General features: G+C 49.4%; 1 long non-coding RNA gene across 2 annotated transcripts in view; it reads left to right on the forward strand.

The window, feature by feature from the left end:
• The first annotated feature begins 13,156 nt into the window (after positions 1-13,156).
• Positions 13,157-20,718, forward strand: part of LOC101678265 — a 28,106-nt gene continuing 20,544 nt past the window's right edge. The window contains exons 1-4 of one of the 2 annotated variants that reach the window (XR_006603896.1): positions 13,157-13,518; positions 15,203-15,391; positions 16,365-16,464; positions 16,729-16,834. This is a non-coding gene — a long non-coding RNA (uncharacterized LOC101678265). Of the gene's footprint in view, positions 13,519-13,880; positions 14,022-15,202; positions 15,392-16,364; positions 16,465-16,728; positions 16,835-20,718 lie in introns of those variants that run through there. The other variant, XR_199892.3, reaches the window with a different exon arrangement.

Genomic DNA, 20,718 nt, shown 5'->3' on the forward strand with positions numbered 1-20,718 from the left:
CCAGCCTAAGCTGGTGTTTTCCCTGGGTTATTATTTGGGGTCTGTGGGGAATTTTGAGCACCTCGAGGTGGAAGTCACCGAGCTATTTGGAAAGACCATGAGTAAGTCTCAGACTCCATGACATTGCCTCCAGGAAGCCTGGGGAGTGGCGTTTTGGTGTGGCCTGTCCTGACTTCGGACTCAGACCTCCCTGGGCTCCATTCTTGGCTCTGGCTGTTAAGAGCGGTGGATCCCGGGCCCAGGCAGCTCCCTCTCCCCTCTCTGATATTCTGGAGTCCCAGCTTTGTATTGGGACTTTTACCCAAGTGATGCTTTCTAACTCACAAGCCTGATGTAGGGTGAACAGTGTCCCCCTTTTACAGGGGAAGAAACTGAGTCTTTGGGAAGTAAATGGCTCCCCCTTCCTTCCCCCTGCCCCGTCCCTCTCCCATTCCCTCTTTTTCTCCCTCCTCCAGCCCTTCTCTCCTACTCCTCCCCCTCCTCTCCTCTCTCGCCCCCCTCTCCCTCTCTGGAGACCTTCCACCAGCTGAGCTCCCTGCCACCTACCTCTGGGCCCCCAGTCTGAAGTTCTACATGGACCACGGGGAGGAGACGGTGTAATAAGTCACTTGTGGAGGCTCAGCCCCACTGGTCTGACAGTTGGTCACCACCAGGCTTGGCCATCACCCAGACCCCCTCTGAACACGAGATCAATGCTTCAGGCTCTGGCAAGGACATAAAACGAGGCAGAAAGAACAATGGAGAGACTTTTCAAAGGCAAGCATTCCTGACCTTTGTCCCGACTCCAAGAATGTTTTGTTTTGAGAAGAATCTAATTCACACAATGGGTTTGGGGCTAAGAAACTGGCTTCGTCAACGTCAGTGAGTCCTGAAGGCTGGGCAGGACCAAGGCGAGCCCCTGGGGAAGGTTCTGCTCCACTAGCTGTAAATGACCTTGGGGACCCCCAAAGGAGGTTTACTTAAGCCATCCACGGGCGGGCAAAGAGGTGGAGAGAAAGTCCCAGGAGCCGGTCTCTTCCCTCTCCCGGCACTGAAGGCAAGCTGGGCATATTGGGCCTGCTCTGATTTCCCTCCTCAGCATCTCCCAGAGCACGTAGGAGGCTCCCAACTCCCCACAACCCAAAGGCTGTATGTCAGCCTCTGGCTGTGTTGGTGGGTGCTAGAAAGCCAGCCCTATCCCTAAACCAAAGGAAATGCCCACCCCACCCCACACAGTTTGTTTCTAGAACCACCCTTGGCACTTACTCCTGCTGTAGGGCCATCGCCTAACAGCTTCTGGTTACACTGACAAAAGAGCAGGGTCTGCTCCCAGAAACTCTTCTGTCTGCAGCCCCAGCTCTCGCCCCACTCCCTCTGCTGTTACTTCTTTAAAAGTAATAATTTCTTATTCTTATAAGTTATGGACCCTGGCCCAGTATGGAGAGGAAAGTGGCTCACTGATGAGTGGGCCCAGAGAAGGGAAGGGCCTTGCCCGAGGTCACACAGCTTGTGGGAGCAGAACTGAGGCCAGACTTCCTGACTCCCAGGGGAAGGCATTTTCCTCCCAAGCCCCATGCCCCACCAATAAGCTGGCTTCCTTACTTCCTTCTTGCCTGCCTCAGAGGAAAGCATCACCATCTAGAAAGCATCATCTCACTGAGAACAAAACAAAACAAGAAAAGGGCAACAAACCAGAAAGAAAGAAAACTGCCCATGATTCCCCAGCCCTGACATGAGAAGGCTTCACTACATAAATCTCAGAGAGGGGACCTAGTCCCTGACCTGCTCTGACCAGGGCCATTTTGCAAGGGCAAGCTGTACGCTTTGGGACTCTACCCTCCCCTGCCTTTGTAGGGGTTTTATGTCTGTATACTTCGGTTAGCATGTCTTCAAGAGCACCAGCCCTGCTATTGGTTTTTCTGGGGCTCTTTTCTTTAAGGTTCTGCCTCTCTCAGGCAGAACCAGGGACTTACCAGCGATGCAGGGAGGTTACCTCCTCCCCGCCAAAGTTTGTCTCCTGTTAGGTGGTTAGGGCCCTCCCTGCCAGCTGTCCCTGTAGTGGTTGCTGTCCTGTCCTCTACTGGGATATGAAGCTGCCTGGGTCTGCTGTGTAACCCATGCTGATTGTGTACAACGCTTTGAGAAGGGGAGCTGGCTACCGTGTGGCCTCTTTGCACTTTCTAGAATGATGGTATAAGTCCTGGCAAAGGAAGGCAGAGATTGCCTTATTCACCCTAAGTCCCCAGCACCTGGCCTGGGCCCGCCTCAGCGCATAGGAAAGATCTCGAATTAGAACATATTTCCATGTCCTTCTCTTCTATCCAAGTTGCCCAGCCCACTGGCCCTTGAGTCTTGCTTTCCTGCTTGGGCTCCAGCTGTTCCCCGAGCCTAGAATGTCTTTCTACCGATTTCTGATGCTCAGAGTCTTGCCAACCTCTAAGGACCATGCCATCCCCTAGTAGATGGTATGCTTCTTAAGAAAAAGGTTGAGTTCCCTTATACTTGTATCCTTGCACAGAAGGGCCTCAACACATGTTGTTGCACAAATGAGTGAGTGAATAGTTTCACAAATGAAACTGGTTTTTTTTTTCTTCTTCTTCTTCTTCTTCTTCTTTTTTTTTTTCTATTGTGATTCCATTTTACCTCCTCAGAAGACTGCCCCCAACCCAGCCTGTAGAACCCTCTCCCTTTCATTGGGCTAACTTCCTGGGTGTACCTCTTGATGCTTTCTTTGATCCCTGACTGGCTTCCACATCTCTAGCTATGCTTGGCTATATTAAAGAAATCCTTCTCACCGTCTTCCAATATTCCATCACATTGCCCGCAACAAAACTGTGTTCAGAGGGGAGTCCTAGAAGAAGGGCTGTAGGGCAGGCTAGCCAGGGGTGCTTCAGAGGGTCCAGCTGAGGCAGAGAAGGGCAGGAGGAATCATTGGTCCAGGTAGGAAAGGAGTCAGGTCTTGGAAACAGGCTGGGACACAAGAACAAGGCATGTACTATACGTTCTAGAACTCAAGCCAATGCTTTTCCATCTAGAAGGGACAGCATTCCCCTGGGCTCACAGTGGCAGAGAAGAGCTGCTCTGCCAGTGATGTTGGCCATCTGAGATCTGAGGTAAAGACTTATGGATCTCCGTTGTGACTGGTTGTTCTCTGCTTGGCCTGGGAACTCTTGACCAACAGGAACTAATAGGAACCACTCTTGACCAATAGTGACCAGAAGAAGGCCAGAGTGAATCCTGTTACTTAAGTCGCCAATGACATTGTAAGCTCCTTGAGGGCTGGGATCATGTCATCAGCACATCCCAGGGCCTGTCAAAGTCCTGCTGAGTCAAAGGGTATGGCATTAGACTGGGGAACCTCTGTCTTTCATCTGCTCCTGAGGTCCTGATCAGACACAGTGAAATGTCACGACTCCTGCCTTTTGTGTCTTGGGGTTCCTATAGCCCAGAGCTCATGGTTGGACATGTGATAGGTATAACACAAGTATTTTATAAGACTGAAATCAGCTTATGTGTTATGTGAGAGCTTCTCTGCCTCTTGAATCCAGGTGAGATGTACTTAGACCATTGAAAATTCCTTCTCTGTGGAGATTTAGGGACCCTGAGGTTTCTGAGACTTTTTAGGGGACACATAGCCTCCGATCCTGCTGCCTCAGGTTCCTCACACCCAGATGGGCATCTCAGTCTCTTCTCATTTTCCGTGGAACAGCTCACTGGCACAAAGCATTCATGAGTGAGACAGACTGATTTGAAGACATAGGGTGGGATGGGGGTGGGAATAAAGGAAGGATTTACATCACATCATTGCAAACAACTTCAAGTTCAACAGCAGGTGTTTCCATTCTTAAAGTGTCCCTTTGGCCAATGCACCACTCCAGACATTCACAGCTCTGTACCATCTTCTGCTCTCCAATTTCCCCCTTTTCTCTGATTCTCTCTCTTTCCTCATTCTGAGTAATCCCGTTTCTTTCTTCATTTCCTACAGAGTAGGGTGGCCTTGCCCCACCCCCGCAATGGCCTTAGCAGCCTTGCTCCCCCCCACCCCCATCTTCAGACTCCTCCATCTGCTCTTTGAGGTCACTCCCCAAATAGAGACCTTTGGCTCCTTAAAGGAGTTCTTGCATCAGCTGTAGGTCAGAAAGCTTCATGCACTGGCTGGATGTGGAGCACGGAAGCTGGAAGGGATCCCGGAGATCATGAGTCAAACTCAAGTCAGACAGTCGTTGGCCCAAGGTCCCTGGCACAGTGACACCCAGGGCAGAAGCTGGAGCCTTGACCCTTGGCTCTCAAGCTCGCCTGGATTAATTGATTCCATGAGTAACTCAGGACTCCAGTGCATTCTTACAAGTGTTGTGATTAGGAGCAGGTCTCCAGGCGAGACCACGCTATCCAAGTGAACATCCTGACAGCCCTTAGTCGTGCTTCTTCATCACTCCCCGACTCCCAAGTTAAACTCCATGAGCACAGCCCTTCTGTCTCTGCACTGGTCTTGGGATGACAAGCAACGCCAGGATTCCAGCCCTACATCCACCATTAAGATGCTGCTTGATGTTCATACAGAGTTGTTTTCCATTTGGGCCTCAGTTCCCCACCCTTAAAAAGAGGTCTGTGTCTGGCACCATCCTAGCAGTGTGTAGGAATGTCCCCGGTGCCTTCGCAGGATGACACACTTGATTCCAAGTGTATGTGTGTGTGTGTGTGTATGTGCGCGTGAGAGAGAGAGAGAGAGAGAGAGAGCACGCACACACGCACACACATGCATGCTTGTGTAGGGAGATTTAGGACTTTTTCCCCCCATGCAACTGAAGGCAGTTCCATTTATATCTGTTCTAATGACTAGGGTTTCATAAGGGCTTCTAATCAAAAAAAGATTTCCATTGCTTAAAAAGCACTTGGAAACCTCTGTGTAACTGACATCTGGGGTCCAAGGCTCTGTTGAAATCTGAGCCTTTATGGCTACAATAAGGAGGGCCATGCCACAGGGCTTCCCCATGGCTATGTCATCCACAAGGCCACCATTAGCAAACTGGGACGTCCATCATGAGGCAGCTGGGTGGGTGGGTGGATCCCCACCATGGGGGCTGTTCTGGGGCTTTCTAAGTACTGCTAAGTATGAATCAGGCCCCAAGTTTTCCATTTCCTCTGCCCAATACACTCTTTCATGAGAGCATATAAATATGTACTTCAGCAAAACGCAGAAGCAAAAGTTCCATAGTCCAAAGGGGGTGTGGGCGGGAGTAGAGGGCTGGCGCAGGTGGGCACACAACGTTTCCAGTGTGGGCGGTACGCAGGGGTAAAAACCCTTTCCCTCCCGCAGCCCTTCCTAGGAGCCGGTGTCTGGCCAGCCCATGAGCCCCATGATCCCTGAGTGTCTCTCCTTGTTCTCAGCATCCATGGTTCAAGGGCAGGTGGGGCAGGACTCAGGCAGCCCCTGTGTGCACACGGGCTCTCCTGGCCGGATGTGTGGCCCCCAGTCCCCCACTCACACTCAGACACAGCCTGATCCACCAACAGCTTCCTTTGGCCTCATTCTGAGATTAAAAGGCACAATAAAATGTGTGTATAGCACTTCTAAGAGTTTGCCAGAGGCCTGGGCATCACCGCGCCTGCTGCTTATTCCCCTGTCCAGAGTGATGGATGGGCTGAGTCTCTGGGGGGGAACAGCTCTTCTTTTGCTCTCCCTGGGTTTCCTTTGACTCATCATTGGGAACATTGCTGGTGAGGATATTTTCTTCCCCGATAATATACAGATATATCCTCCTCCCTGGATGAATATACAAAAACCAATTCCTTGCATACCCACAATAACCAGTTGGAAGATAAAAGCAAACAAAAACATAATCTACTTCTGAATGATTCTCCATGAGGATGGGGTGGAACTTTCATGAACAAAGCCACAAAACTTTATTAGTTTTGTGTAAGAAAACTTTCAAGTAAGTGGAGAACACAACTGGCTTTGGGGGAAAAAGGAACAATGAAAAGACATTTATTTTTCCTGAATTAATATGTTGATCTGGCAAAAATATGGTAAGAATCTCAATGGAAACATTTGGTAATTTGACAAGACAACTCTAAAATGAGTCTGAAAAAGTAACAAACTAAAAATAGCTCACGTACTTTTAAGAACAGGAGGCATGGCTTGCTTAGCAATATTAAGTTTTATTTTAAAGGTAGAGCAACTGTCCCTGTCAATGTACGAGCTCCAGGAACACGGGGCATCAAGAGGACATAATGGATAACTGTAAAACCAACTTTACTACAGGCATAAAAGCAACACGAGTTCAAGGGAAGCATTACAAATCAGTAGGAAATACTCGGATTAACAATGGGTGTTGAGAAAACTGACTACTTGGGAGACAGTCATTTATACCTTTTTCTAAAGGAAATTTCAAATAATGAGAGCAGGAGACAAAAGAAACCCATAACAATAGAAGAAAACACAAGGGAACATTTAAATTAGAGAACATCCATTTAAGCTCAAAAACAATTGAAGAAATGACAAAAGCAATTGCCTACCCTAAACCTCCTGATAGGTATTTAAGAAGAAACTGCAAAAGTGAAAAAGGAAGCGACAAACTGAGAAAAATATTTGCAACAGATATGGAAAAAGGTTAATGGCCTTGATGTATAAAGAGCTTTTACAAAGCCTTAAAAAAAAAAGGTGCTAACATCTCAGTAGAAAATTTGGCAAGGAACATTCATGAAATAGGATGTACAAATGGCTAATGTATGAAAAAAATATTTCATTTTACTATTTGCCAAAGAAATGCAAAATAAGACAAGATTCTGTTTTCACCTGTCTGATTGTTGGGATGGATGTTGCTGTTGCTGGCTGCGTAAATGTTAGCGACCAGGTGACAAAATTGGAACATAAATTGGCACAATCTTTCCAGAAGAATTTCAGTTTTCATAGCTTTGATCCAACTGCTCTACTTCTAGGAATCCGTTGGAAGAAAACCCTGGAGACAGTATCAGAATATTCATCTCAATTTTATTTATCAGACCTGAATATTAGAAATCATTAAGACCTATGATAACAAAGGGTTGATAAATAGCATGTATTTATGTTGTAGAATACATTTTTTTTTAAGATTTTATTTATTTATTTGACAGACAGAGATCACAAGTAGGCAGAGAGGCAGGCAGAGAGAGAGGGGGAAGCAGGCTCCCCACTGAGCAGAGAGCCCAATGAGGGGCTCGATCCCAGGACCCTGAGATCATGACCTGAGCCGAAGACAGAGGCCTCAACCCACTGAGCCACCCAGGCGCCCCTGTTGTAGAATACATTTTTAAAAAGCATATATCAAACGATATTTAAGGGGCACCTGGGTGGCTTAGTCAGGTGAGCATCTGACTTTAGCTCATGTATATCCCAGCTGGAGTCTGCTTGTCCCTCTTCCTCTGTCCCTCCGAGGGCTCATGATCTCCCTCCGTCTCTCTCAAATAAGTAAATCAAATCTTTAACAAATATTTAAGGGCGCCTTGGTGGCTCAGTCGTTAAGCATCTGCCTTCAGCTCAGGTCATGATCCTGGGGTCCGGGAATTGAGCTCTGCATCAGGCTCCCTGCGAGCAGGAAGCCTGCTTCTCCCTCTCCCACTCCCCCTGCTTGTGTTCCCTCTCTCTCATGTGTCTCTCTGTCAAATAATAAATAAAATCTAAAAAAAAAAAATTTAAAAATACAGGAATATGGTTACCATACTAAAAATATGGTTAAATATTAAAAATGAAGCTGTGTGTGTGTGTGCGCGCGTGTGTGTGTGTGTGTGTTGTGTGCAGTGACTCAGTTTTCTACTCCTCTGTATGCAGTGTGGAGAAGAGGCCAAACTGACAGAGTCTGTGACCCGATTTCCTGCCCTCAGTCCTCCCAACTATAAAATGGAATCATGGGGTGCTTGCCCCCCACCACGCCCCGGGGCCATGGGAGGATGAATGAGGTATCCCATGTTGGCGTGATGTAAGTTCTAATTCTTCATGCACCTGTAGCTTCTCTCTCCAGGGAGGTGGAATTTGCCTAAGGACAGGAATCCAGGGGCTCCTTTACCTGAGAGACAAGGAAGATGGGATGCTGCGCAATTAAGATCTAAAGGTAAACTTTAAAGTTCTGAGGAGTTTGAGTTCCAGCCCTGACTCAACCTGATGCCCCCTGTGTGACCTTAGGTCACTTACCATCCCTCTCTGGGCTTCAGCAGCTCGGGATCAGAGGAGGGAAGGAATAGCCACGGTCCCCGAGAAAGCTGTCATGATGCCATTCTCCTTGCATGGTTAAAAGTCACGGTCATCTCCTAGTCTGTCTGGGTCAAGGCTGTGCTCACAGGGCCCTCAGGCAGGGCTCCTACCCCAAGACGGACAGATTACTTGATGGACGCAAGGGAGTTGACTCGTGACTGCAGGCGTTTTCATTTGTTTCATTCACTTCTGTGTCCTCAGTGCCTAGAACAGGGTCTGGCACCTAGTGGGTGCTCGACACCTACCAACTGAATGAAGAATGAGTGGGGAGAGGATTGATGGGCAATCCTGAAAGTCAGGCTGGATGGCTGACCTGAGATGGGTGTCCTTGGGGACCTGCCCCGCTGGCCACAGAGCCATCAGGGATGGAAGGAGGGAGGTGAAGGGAAAGGGGGTGCAGGTGAAGAGTGTGTGTAGGAGACTGGGGGTTGCAGCTGCTGTGTGCACCCTGAACAGGTCAGGGGGTAGAAGGGTGGTCCCAGGACCTTGAAACTGTGCTTCATGCTTTACCTATATTATGTTATTGGAGCTTCACTCGAATCCGGGGAGGACAGTATCATCACCCTCATTTTATATGCAAGGCAATGACCTCCAGGAGGGAGGAAAATGTGCCCCAAGGTCAAATAGCTTTTAAATGGAAAAGTCGGGGAGGGCTGTCTGATTCCCGAACCCTTGGCCTTGACGTTATAGGCTACAAGTGTTTCTCTCCCTAAACTTCTCTCAGTGGAAAGGAAAGAGTCCAGTTTTGCTGTGTGTGCATCTTGGGAGGTATCCCAGCACGGCCCCTAAATCACCTCTGATTATGAATGTTGGGCTGGGAATGGGCCATCGGCTGGTGATGGATCTCCACCGTCCATCACAGCCCCGTGGTGCTCCGACACGCAGTGCTGAAGTGTAATCAGAGCGATGGTGTCCTGATCTATGGGGGACGTACATCATCCCAGGGCTGGTACCTTGACATAGTACCTTAGCTTGCTGTCAGCGGGACGGCCCCTTAATGTATTTCTGTAATATATCACCCACTGAAGGGGGCCAAGGAGGCCTGTGGACGCCAGTCAGCTAGAGCCCTTTGCACGAGTCTCCCTGAGTTAGTTCTTGGTCTCTTAAAATTGACTCGTGCTTGTGGAATTTGTGTGCGCACAGAGAGAGCAGAAAAGAAGGGGGCAGAAGCAGAGAGAAGCCGAAAGGCTAAAGGCGAGAACAGAGGTGGGGAGGAGGGAGGGGAATGCAGACAGCGGAGGGAATAGAGGAGGGAGAGAACAAAGAGTGGGGGAAGGGATGGGGATGGGTGGGGTGTCCAGGGCTGGGGTACCTGAGCTTAGAGAACAGAAGTTTCGGGGAGCAGTGCAGAGGTGCTTGCTTTGTCGCTGGGCACAGATGTCATGTGAGGAACCCTTGTATTTGACCTCTCGGGGGTCTCATTCTCCTGGGGACTGGACAGGAGGAGGGAGGACACATGGGTGATGGCAGGACTGGAAACTTCTCCTGCTCCCTTCACAGAGTGCAAAGGGGGCTGTGTGGTCTGCCAGGAACTTTCTCATTCTGCCTCCCTTGCTCCAGAAGTCATCTCGGTGGGAAGGATCCCCAGCACCCCATGTCTACCCACCCACTGGATAGCTTTACTCAGCTAGCCCAACAGCACCACCCACTCAGAGGACCCCACACTGTGGTCATCTGTCCATGCCTGGTCTCTCTCCCTTCTTACTGCAGCCAAAGGTCTCTCCAGGCTCCAGTGCCCGAGATCTGGTGGTCATGTCCTCTTTAAGAGCCCTGCATTCACACCCGTCAATTCTTTTCCATTTCTGTTGCCTTTATCCTAGCGCACATCAGCAAATCTTGGGCCAGCTCTCAGTCAAATATTTACTAAGAACATACTCTGTCCCAGACACTGTGTCGGGGGGCACAATGCTCACCTGTACACGTGCTCAATCTCTCCCCTCATCAACCTATTCTGCACATCACTACCTAATTGGCCTTCCTAAAGAACCCATCTGACACAACCCATCTGTTGTGTCACTTTTTAATCACTAACATTGCCAAGAAAGGGCTCCCCACCACCAACTGGATGTCTTTGTGCCACCCTTGAGGACTGTAAAGAGCTGAATGGGAGCATGATCTGCGGGTAGGTGCCTCTGAGGGTCTACGCCCAGCCTGGAGGGGCGTGGCCCGTGTTGTCCACCACTCCACAGCGTGGTTTCTCTGCAGAGCTGATGGAGAGGGTGGTGAGAAGAATGCATAACTCTAGTATAAGGTCAGGCCCCACAGTGCCCAGTCTCACTGTGCCATCACGTTAAACCATAATCTAGGAAACATAGGGCACCTGGGTGGCTCGGTTGGTCAAGGTCTGCCTTCAGCACAGGTCATGATCCCAGGGTTCCGGGATCCAGTCCCGCCATGGGCTCCCTGCCCCTGCTTGTCTCTTGGCTCCCACTCCCCACCCCCGCTTCTCACTTACTCTCTCACTCAAATGAATAAATAAAATCTTTAAAAAATTAGAAAAAAAAATAAAGCCGATTTAAGTCTTTACTGGATCTCTGACAGGGCATTAAAGGAAATTCATTTTTTTTTTTTAAAGATTTTATTTATTTGACAGACAGAGATCACAAGTAGACGGAGAGGCAGGCAGAGAGAGAGAGAGAGAGAGAGAGAGAGAGAAGCAGGCTCCCTGCTGAGCAGAGAGGCTGATGCGGGACTCCATCCCAGGACCCTGAGATCATGACCTGAGCTGAAGGCAGCGGCTAAACCCACCGAACCACCCAGGCACCCCGGAAATCCACGTTTTGACCCTCCTTAAAATTCCACTGTCTTTCCTGTCTTTCCTTCCATCCTCTTGGCCCTGTAGCAGCTCCACAGCCTCCCCCCCATCTAAACACACCTGACGCTTTCCCACCAGCTCTCTTCTCAAGATCAGGTGTTTTCTGCCTCACGCTCTCCTTCCTCCTCCCCTTCCCACTGCCCCTTAATTTTGTATAGCAACTGAATTGCCTTGGGTTCCTTATATTCTTTTCGCTTCATGCATTATTTGGGTTCTCCAAAAACACAGGGGAGTCTGAAAGCCAACCCAGCAAGCCTGTGGGTTCCAACACCAGCCCTTGGACAGGCTACCTTTACTGCATTGAACTGCTTTTGCCCCTTCATCAAAATCAATTGAGCATACTTGCTCGGGTCTGTTTCTGGGTTCTCTGACCTGTACTATTGATCTGGCTGGCTCTCCCTCTGCCATAGCTATCCAGTCTTGATTACAGTGAGCACCTAAGCCTGAAATTTGATTCTTCCCATTTTAGTCTTCTTTTTAAACACTGTCTTAGCTGTTTTCATTTTTTTTTGTCTTTTCCTATACATTTTAGAATAATCTTGTTTACAAAAAAACCTTGCTGGGATTTCGATAGGAATTGTGTTAAATCTGTAATCAGTTTGGAAGAATTGACAATTTTACTAGGGTGAGTCTTCCTATCCACGAATACAGCATGTTTCTCCATTTATTATCTTTGATTGCTTTCATCCACACTATATAGTTTCAGCCTATAACTCTTATTTTATTTACACTCTAAGTATCCCTTCTTGGGGGGAGCAATTACAGGTGGTATTGTATTTACCATATTGCTGTCTATGTGTTCATTGCTAGTATATAGAAATAGAATAGAATTTATATATATATATCTTGAATTATCTTTTTTTTTTTCTGTTTCTTGTCTCTGTTCTGCGTTTCTCCATTCTCTTTTTATTGCCTTTCTTTGGGTTACTTGAACAGTTTTTTGGAAAGAAAAGTGAGCAGGCACTGGCCTGAGGGACCCCCACCCTGCCTGGCCCTGGGCATAGGGGTTGTCAAGCCAAACCCTGCAGAGCTCAATTCCCAGTATGAGCTCACTGAGTAGTGACTTGCTTCTTTGTCCTCTAGGTGAGTGGCAGATAGAATCCTGGGTCTTCGGAGGTTTCGTGTCTTCTTAGTCCCAAAGAGTGGTTCGTGGGGTGTCACATTAGGCACTGAGCAAGCTGGACTGCAGGAGGTGATCGGAGGACCTTCACCTCCTGTAGGCAAAGAGCCAACACGACTTCATTCAGGATGGACTTGACTCAAAGGCACAGTGCAGAGGAGAATGCCTTTCCCTGAGCCCAGCCCAAGGGGCAGTTAAGGAAGGGCTGTATTCTGGTTGAGGGAGCTTCACATCTTGGTGGGGGCTGAGGCAGATGAAAGGAATTTGACTGTTTAGTTGATAAAATGTTCTATTTGAGCAGGGGGGACAAAACAGGACAAGCCTGAGGGAGGGAGTTGGGACCTCAGGGTGATTTTCAGGGGTGGGAGAGGGATACTGACTCTAGTGGGAAGAAGGTGGGAATAGGAAGCCATCCTGGGACCTGGAGAGAACCGCCTGACCACCAGCATGTCCGCTTTCCTTAGCCACAGGCCTCTGGGGTTGCTACCAGAGAGGATAAAAATCACACGTGAAATTTAGTAGCTACTGATTCAGTAGCTCCTCCTTTACGAGACAAAGAATGGGAATTCGGAGGAACTGTGTCTGCTCTGTCACAGGTTAACAAGGGGGCAGAGTTGAGTCCCATCGAAGTCATGCGGGAAAGGATGGTACTGAACTGCAATGGCCTTTTCTGGAACAAAAAGGCGCGAGCATGTGATTTCTTTAACCTTAGAGGCTTCCCAGGGCCACAGGTGTAGGAAACATTCAACAGTGTCAGGCTCATCCTATAAATTTGAGTTGACTCCTGCAGGAAATCTGGAACAAACCCAGCATTTCTTCAGGAGGACCATCCAATCCGGGACCTCAGCAGAGCGACACGTTACCCCCCCCCCCCCCCCCCCCGCCCCCGTCGCCCCCGTCGCCCCCGTCGCCCCCTTCCTGTCCCCCACCCAGATGAGCTGCTCTCCGCGAGAGAGCAAGCCCTGAGCGCTGGGGGCGGGGCCAGGGCCGGGGGCGGGGCAGGGGCGGGGCTTTCCCTGCCCGAGCAGGGGTCCTGGGCCCGTGGCTGCCCGCCTAGCTCAGGCATTAGCTTCCCTCCTCCCACTCCCCCCACCCTCCCAGCTCCTGGCCGCCCCCTTCCCTGCCTGCCACACAGCTGTTTTGCCAACATTGCTGCCTGATTATCTTTCAAGTGGCTTCTTGGAGCAGATGTTCCGGCTCCTTCCTGCATCGAAAACAAACAGGCGCTCTGTTGTCGTTTGCTCTCCTGGGGAAAATCCCTCTGCTGCTGCAGATTCTTCTTGAGAGGTTCAGGGACTTCTGTGAAGTCTCTCCCAGCTGCTCCTTGCCAGGAATTTGCCTCCAGATGGATGACAGGGGCTCCTCAGGTCTTCCGAGGTGTGTGGCCCTTCCTGGACGTGGGCTGGGGGAGTACACTTGTAACAGAATCGGATTCAGACCTAGGGGAAGCCAGTGGAGGTTGGTGGGTTGGGGGGACTCACTCCTGTCACCGCCTTCCCATAATGTTTAACCTTTCGAAAAATGTAAACATCTCACCAACTTGGATTCTGAAAGATCCCCCAGCAGTTTGTCCCCAGTTGAAAATCTCTGTTTGTTTTCAGGAACCTCCCCAACAAGGAAATGTTGCTGGCTTGCTTTCTGAGGTTTGCGTTATGAAAGCCATAGGTTTCCAGTTTCTGTTTTATGAATGTGAAAGTTGAATGTGTCTTTCAAAAGGTGCCCATTTCATAACCTCTCCCTGTTGAGGTTCAGGGCTCTGGCTCCACCAGGCAGCAGCTTGGCCAGTGGTCAGGATGACCCCTGGGATGCCAGGAAGTGACGTCTTGTCACCCTGTTTTGTGTGTGTAAGAAATGGCGGCCTCAGCAACTCACTCCTGGAGGTGAGGTCCCCGGGGGTGCAGCGGGGAGGGGGCCTCCAGCTCCTACACCAGTTGGTTGCGGCCTGTTAAGGGCTCTGGTTGGAGAGGGGAGAGACAGCAGCTGGGACAAGCCTGGGGTAAGGGGCTGGGGTATCAGGGTGATTTCTCAGGGTTGGGAGAGGACTACTGACTCCTGTGAGAGGAAAGTGGGAAAAGGAAGCCATCTTGGGACCTGGAGAGAACCACCTGACCACCAGCATGTCCGCTTCCCCCAGCCAGAGGCCTCCTGGGGCGGCTACCAGAGGGGATAAAAATCACGTGTGAAATTTGATCTGTCCCCAAACGTTCATTGATTTGGCAACAGATCTTGCTATGGCCCATTCCACTCCCCCACTTTGTCATCTAAGTGTCCTCCTCTGGCCTGTTCAGTTCTCGCCCCACTCCACTGGGGCCCAGCATTGCCCGGAGGCATGAGCCCTGCCACACGGGGTGTGGGGGCTGTCCCGTGCTTCCCGGGCGTAGCAGAGTGGGGCCCACTTGACCACATGTCCTGATATCCTCTCATCTCTCCCCGAAACTAGTTTATCTAGTTTCGTCTAGGTGAGACGCCAGCCTCCCCCGATTCTTCCTGTCTCTCTGGCTACTCCCTCTCTGTCACCTTTGCTGGGTTTTCCCTCTTCAGGGGCAAATAACCATGTTTCTCAGTGAGAGAGGTAGTGCCCTCTGTTCTGTCTGTAGACCGGGGTTTTGCACATGTTAGACAGCATGCAAACACTCCAGGGTGGCTGCTACCCATGTGGGCTCCGGAGCCCCACCCCAAGGCTCTGTCTCAGTGGCCCCAGGGGGCCCAGCAACTTGTACGTTCAACAAGCACCCAGAGGGATTCCAGGGCCAGGAGCCCACGGAACGTGCTTTGATAGAGTTCTGCATTGCACCCCTGCATTATATGATTTTCACAGTATTTATATGCTGACAACTCCTCAGTTGATATTTCCAGCTCAGACTCTCCTCAGATCTCCAGGCCTGTATGTCCAGATCTACTTGATATCTCTATCTGGACATGACCCAGGCATCTGAAGCCCCGGGATTCCTGAAAGGAAACTTGATTTTTCCTTCCCAGAACATCTCTTCCCAGCTTCACCTCGGAAAAGAGAAGCCAAACCCCAGAGGCTTCTTCAGATCCCCCTTTCTGCCCACCCCAGGTCCAAAACCTCTGCAAGTCTGGGGTCTGGGCTTACCTTCAGAATGTTTCTCCAGTCGGCTGAGTCTCTCCCACTCTGGTGCGGCTGTCCCTCTGCACCAAGCCGCCAGCCTCATGACCCGGATGACCTCAGAAGATGCCTGCTGGTCCCCCTGCCCTAAGTCATTCCTTGACACCACCCAAGGAGGAGGTATGAAACTCCCTTTAGAGGCTTCTTAGGATGAAATCCAACCCCTCCCCCCACCATGACATCGGCCTATGCCTGTCTCTTCCCCAGCTGTCCTGTCATCCTGGGCTTTGCACCCTGAACTCTGTTCACACTGAGTGTTCAGCTCCCAGAACAGGCCAAATGCCTTCCTGCCTCTGGGCTTCTGTACTTACTCTTCCCTCTGCCTAGAGTCCTTTTCCCTAGTTCTCCGAGTGTCTCAGGTACCTCCTCAATTTTAGGTCTCAGTTTTCCTGACCTCCTTATTATTAATATTATTACTTTCATCCTGTTGTTCTTCATCATGGACTCCTGCCCATTCTTTCATGGTATTTCATAGAAATTCATAATTTGTGATTATGTATTTATTAATGTTTCTGTATGTCTTATTTTTTCCCCCTTTTCACCGGACAGTATGTTCTGGGAGGGAAGGGACCATGTCTGTTTGTTTTTTTTTTTTTTTTTTTATTACCTAGCCCAGATTAGCACCTGATATATATGTATTGAATGGATGGACTGAATTTTGTTTCACTTAGTTGTCTAACAGAGGGCTGTAGCTGTTAGTCTACTGCACTGTCTTCTGTTCAGACCCATTTGAGTCTTTCCTACTCCGTTTTCTTCTGGTGAACCCTATTCTACCCTGTTCTAGTCTGTTCTACCTTGTTCCAGTCTGTTCTGACCTCATCTGTTCCGTCCTGGTTGATTCTGTTCCAGCCTGTCCTGGTCTAGTTCTAACTGTCTTGTCTCCATCCTCTTTTATTCTGTTCCATGCTGTTCTAGTCTATTCTGTCCCCCCCCCCCCCACACACACACCTTTCTTTCCATCTGAACCGCACTCTTCTTCTTGGCTCCTATTCTATTGCGTTCCGTTGCAGTTCCTTCCCCTTGCTCTATTCTGAGAGATCTAGTCTCATTTTGCCCCATTTCATTTTAATCTTGCCTCTATGTTTTCCTTAAGGTTTTGGAATACCTGCTTTGTGCTCAGTCTTTTGATAAGAATCTGTGAGGTTATGGGAGAAGGAGATGTCATCCTGGGCAAGAGAGAGGCCCTCTAAAGGGTGAGTAAATGGTAGAGAGAAAATAGGTGGTTATGTGGATCCAAGCTGAGCCACGATAAAGAGGATTTGGTGGAGAAGAGAGGATGACAGCATGAGAGAAAGCAGGTAATGGGCCTAGGTGTTGGTGATACACTGAGGACACCAGCCTGAGAAATTTAGGAGGGGAACTAGGGTTAGCGCAAGCAGAGGGTAGTGAGGAATGAGAGGTAAAGGGGCGGGGCAATGGAAGATTGGTCTCCTACTGACTGGCTTGTTGTTTTGAAGTTTTTAAACAGGGATTCTCCCATGGTTTGAAGATGGCTGTTGGGACACCATCTGGCCTTGTGATATCAGGCGAGGCAGTGTGGTCCAGTAGGATGAGAATCTCTGGGTAAGTTGTTTGGCCCCTCTGGGCCCCAGTTTCCACATCTATAAAATGGGAATAATAACACCTACTTTGAGTTTTAGGAGGAGAAACAGCTTAGCCTCCTATGCTGAGGGTTGGATAAGCATTCAGCCCAGAGCCTGAACTGTCATAGGATCTCAGTAAATGTTCATTGTCTCTCATCTCACCCTGTCTACTGAGTAGTCCACACTAATTTTATGAGGTTACCCTGAGCCTCAGTTTTCCCAGCAATGAAATGGAGACAGTGGAACCAGTACAAGGTGTTAGAGGGGCACTAGACAGCAAGTTAATCTTCTTGCTTCGAGCTTGAAGAGACCAGATGCACCATTAGTATTTGTTGATTGAATGGTTGATTGTAGCTTCCTTACAACCACCATAATAATACTTAGCACAGGGCTGGGAAACCCGGAGGTACTTGTAAATACGCAGGGACTTGAAGCAAATGTGAAAGAACCTGCCAAAGGGGCAGGTGGATTACCCCTTTCCAGGGCACACCAGGCCGGGTGGGATGCTGGGGCTGAGCCCATGAAATTTACACCAGACTTCCAAACATGCTCAGAATCAGGGAATTAGGAGACAACGGAGGAGGCTGCCAAAAAGAATTTATCTTGGAAGTGGAGCTTGGGGAATAGCACTAATATTTTCGGAAATTGAAACTCCAACCATGAAATTGCCTATCATTTATCATACATGGTCTCTCAAAGGGGAAACGGAAAAGCATTTAGTCTTATTGCTTTTTAAACACATGATTGCTGAGCACAGCCATCCAGGCTGTGGTTTTAAGAGCTGATGTGTCTGACGGGGTTCTGCCAGCATGTCCCCACAGCGTCATGCAAGGCCAAGCACTGTAGACTGTCCTGTGTCAAACACCCTGGGCTGCACACGGGGAGGGTCCCACTCAGGTCTGGCTGTGGCCACTGGGTGCCATGCGAATTTGGGCATGCGTCGGAACCCCCGATCTTCCCCAGGCCCTTTTTAATGCCCAGAAGTCATCTCACTGTTAAAGTCTTCACTACTTTTAGTTTCAGGATTCCCTTTGCAAGGGTCCCACAGTGTCCACCACGTCCACCCTACCTGCTGATGGCCATCCCATGGCTTCTAGGCTTCCTTGGGTGGAATGGCCACAGTTGAACCCATGCACAAAGCACCATCTTCCCATGCCCCTGGCCAGCCTCCTGGCTTCCCCTGCTTGGTGAAAGGGCATCCCGTTGCCTTGGTAGGTAGGATCGGCTGTAGGGCATGGACACATGGTCACTCAAACATATCAGTGGTTTACAGGCGGCATTCTGCTGTCTCGTGGCTCATCCCAGCTGATAGCCCCAGTAAGGGCAGTTCCTGACTGGCAGCCTTTGCATGGGGGTGGGGCACTGTTTCTTTGTGCTATCTATTTGAGATGGTGAAGAGGGAGAGAGAAGCCATGGATCAGCATGGGCCAAAGCCCTCTTCAGTCACCCTCCTGCTCCCAATAACCTTGCAGGGAAGAGAGGGACTGCAAAATTATTGTCACCACTTACAGATGGAGATCCTGAGGTTGCATGACTATGTGTAAGTCATCCAAGGGCACAACAACAGAAGTGCTGATGTGAGATTCTGACCCAGGCCTTCTGACATCCAGCACTGGGTCCTTTCTCTGGTGCAAAGAAGGGGCCCAGGACAATGGCACATGCTGATGTAAAGTCAGAGGACATGAGCTCTTGCTCCCCTCTTGTGCTGCCAGCTGCTGCCTGCTGCTCCATACCTGGGTGGGCCCTGGGGAAGTGGGGGTGATCATGGGGCAGCATTTCCTAGAACTCCCATGTCCCCCCTGGCCATCACGCTCTCACCCTCACGCTTTAGACAGACAGCAGCTCTGTGCTGCTGATGTTCATACCCCCACCTCCACTGAGCGGACCTCTCCACTGAGCTTGGTGGCGGATTGGCACCTGCCTCATGGATGCCTCCCCCTGGAAGTCCTCCAGGTACCACCAAGTTGAACACACTTGTTCTTAGGGAATTCTAAGTCCCATCTTGGAAATCTTCACATCTAGACCTTGTTAACTTTGTTCCCACCGGAAAGACCTTTTGAGTGAGGTTTTATTGATTTTTCTCTCATGTTTCTTCAAGACTCACCACCAGAAATGGCTCTGTGATGAATGTGTCTTTGTAACGTTGTCAATATTCTGCTTTGTCTTTGATGCTATGATTGCTTCTCCTAACTCTTTCACAAAAATGCCTGCTCCGACCCAGTCCTGGCCGGCGCTGGGGGTGGGTGGACTTGAAATCTCTTGCCATCGTAACTTTTTCCATTTATTAAACATCAAGCCTCAAAAGTTTCCCCGTATGTCTTGGTTACCAAGAAGCTCAGAACATAATGAAATGCTCAATCCCCATCATTTTATTAGCCCACACTATAATATATATTCTTCTTCTCTTTGAGCATTTTTTTTTATTGTGGTAAAATATATGCAACATGAAACTTGCCATTTTAACCATTTCTCAGCGTACGGTTCCGTGGTGTTAAGTGCTTTCATATTTCGCAACCAGTAACAGCACCTGCCTCTAGAATTCTTTTCTTCTTCCCCAACTGAAGCTCTGTGCCCATTAAACACGAACTCCTTACCCTGCCCACCTCCAGCCCCTGACTACGGCCATTCTACTTTCTGTCTCAAATTTGCCTAGTCTAGGCACCTGCTATTAGTGAAACCAGACACTCTTAGCTCTTTTGTGACCGACTTGTTTCGCTTAGCATAATGCCTTCAAGGTTCTTCTATGTCACAGCCTGGGTCAGGATTTCCTTCCTTTGTAAGGCTGAGTGCTATTCCCCTGGACATGTGTCCCACATTTTGTTTATCCATTCATTTGTCGATGGCTGCTTGGGTGGCTCCCACTTTTCTTGGCTGTTGCAAACTCGGCTTCTAGGGACACGGTTATATGATGATCTGTTTGAGTCCCAGCTCCAGTGTTTTGGCGTATATGTCGGCATGTCAATTTTAATTTCCTGTTCTAACAGCTTTATTGGCTATATGCCTGTCAACATGAGAAGCAAGTGCACCGAACCTGTTTTGACCAGCACTGTGTGGCTGCCCTCATTCTAGTCCTTTACCTATGCTTCTCTTTTGATTTATATTCATCTCTATTTTACAGTTGAGAAATTGCTTCTTTTTGGAAGAAGGAAGTGTAACGATGATCACAAAGCTATTAACTAATGAATCGAGCTGCCTCTGTATTCCTTAGCCCACCCACAGCAGTGTGACTTCCTCCACCCCTGATTCGATGGCAGTGCTTTGGCAAGGTCATCAGGGACCCGCAGGCAGCCAAACCAGTGAAAGCCAGACCTGCTGCTGCTACCAGCTCCATGACCCCTAATCCTTCCTGAACCTTCCTTCTTGGTGTCTGGGATACCACCCTGTCCTGATTTCTTTCCCTGGCTGTCTCTTTGTGGTCCTTTCTCTCCACTGACCTTCTCCACTGACCTTCAAAGGAAGGCAGTCTCCGTGGCTCCGTCCTGGACTATCCGCTCTTCTTACTCGGCATGACCTTTCTGGGTGACTGACTCCCTGGTCTTCATGCCATTGCGGTCACTGCCTCACCTGGCAGAGGGATCCCCAGTCTCTATCTCTAGCCCTGGGCCTCCCCACCCTAAGCATCCCACCTGCACGCCTCGCTGCCAGACCAGTGCATCTCTCCCTAGAGTGCTCCACGGTGAGCTTAAACTCAACACGATCCCCGTCCCCCGCGAAGTTCATTACCACCCCCCCACCCACTGCCCCATCTATCCAGCTGCCTGAGCCACCAACTGATTAACTATATTTCCGTTTATCATCCTGCCTCGCCAATCTTACCTCCTTGGTATTTCTTTTATTATTTTTAAAAAATATTTTATTTATTTA

The sequence above is a fragment of the Mustela putorius genome, unplaced genomic scaffold, assembly GCF_011764305.1.
Source record: "Mustela putorius furo isolate JIRA1106 unplaced genomic scaffold, ASM1176430v1.1 tig00003972_pilon_pilon_pilon, whole genome shotgun sequence".
Classification (NCBI taxonomy): Eukaryota; Metazoa; Chordata; class Mammalia; order Carnivora; family Mustelidae; genus Mustela; species Mustela putorius.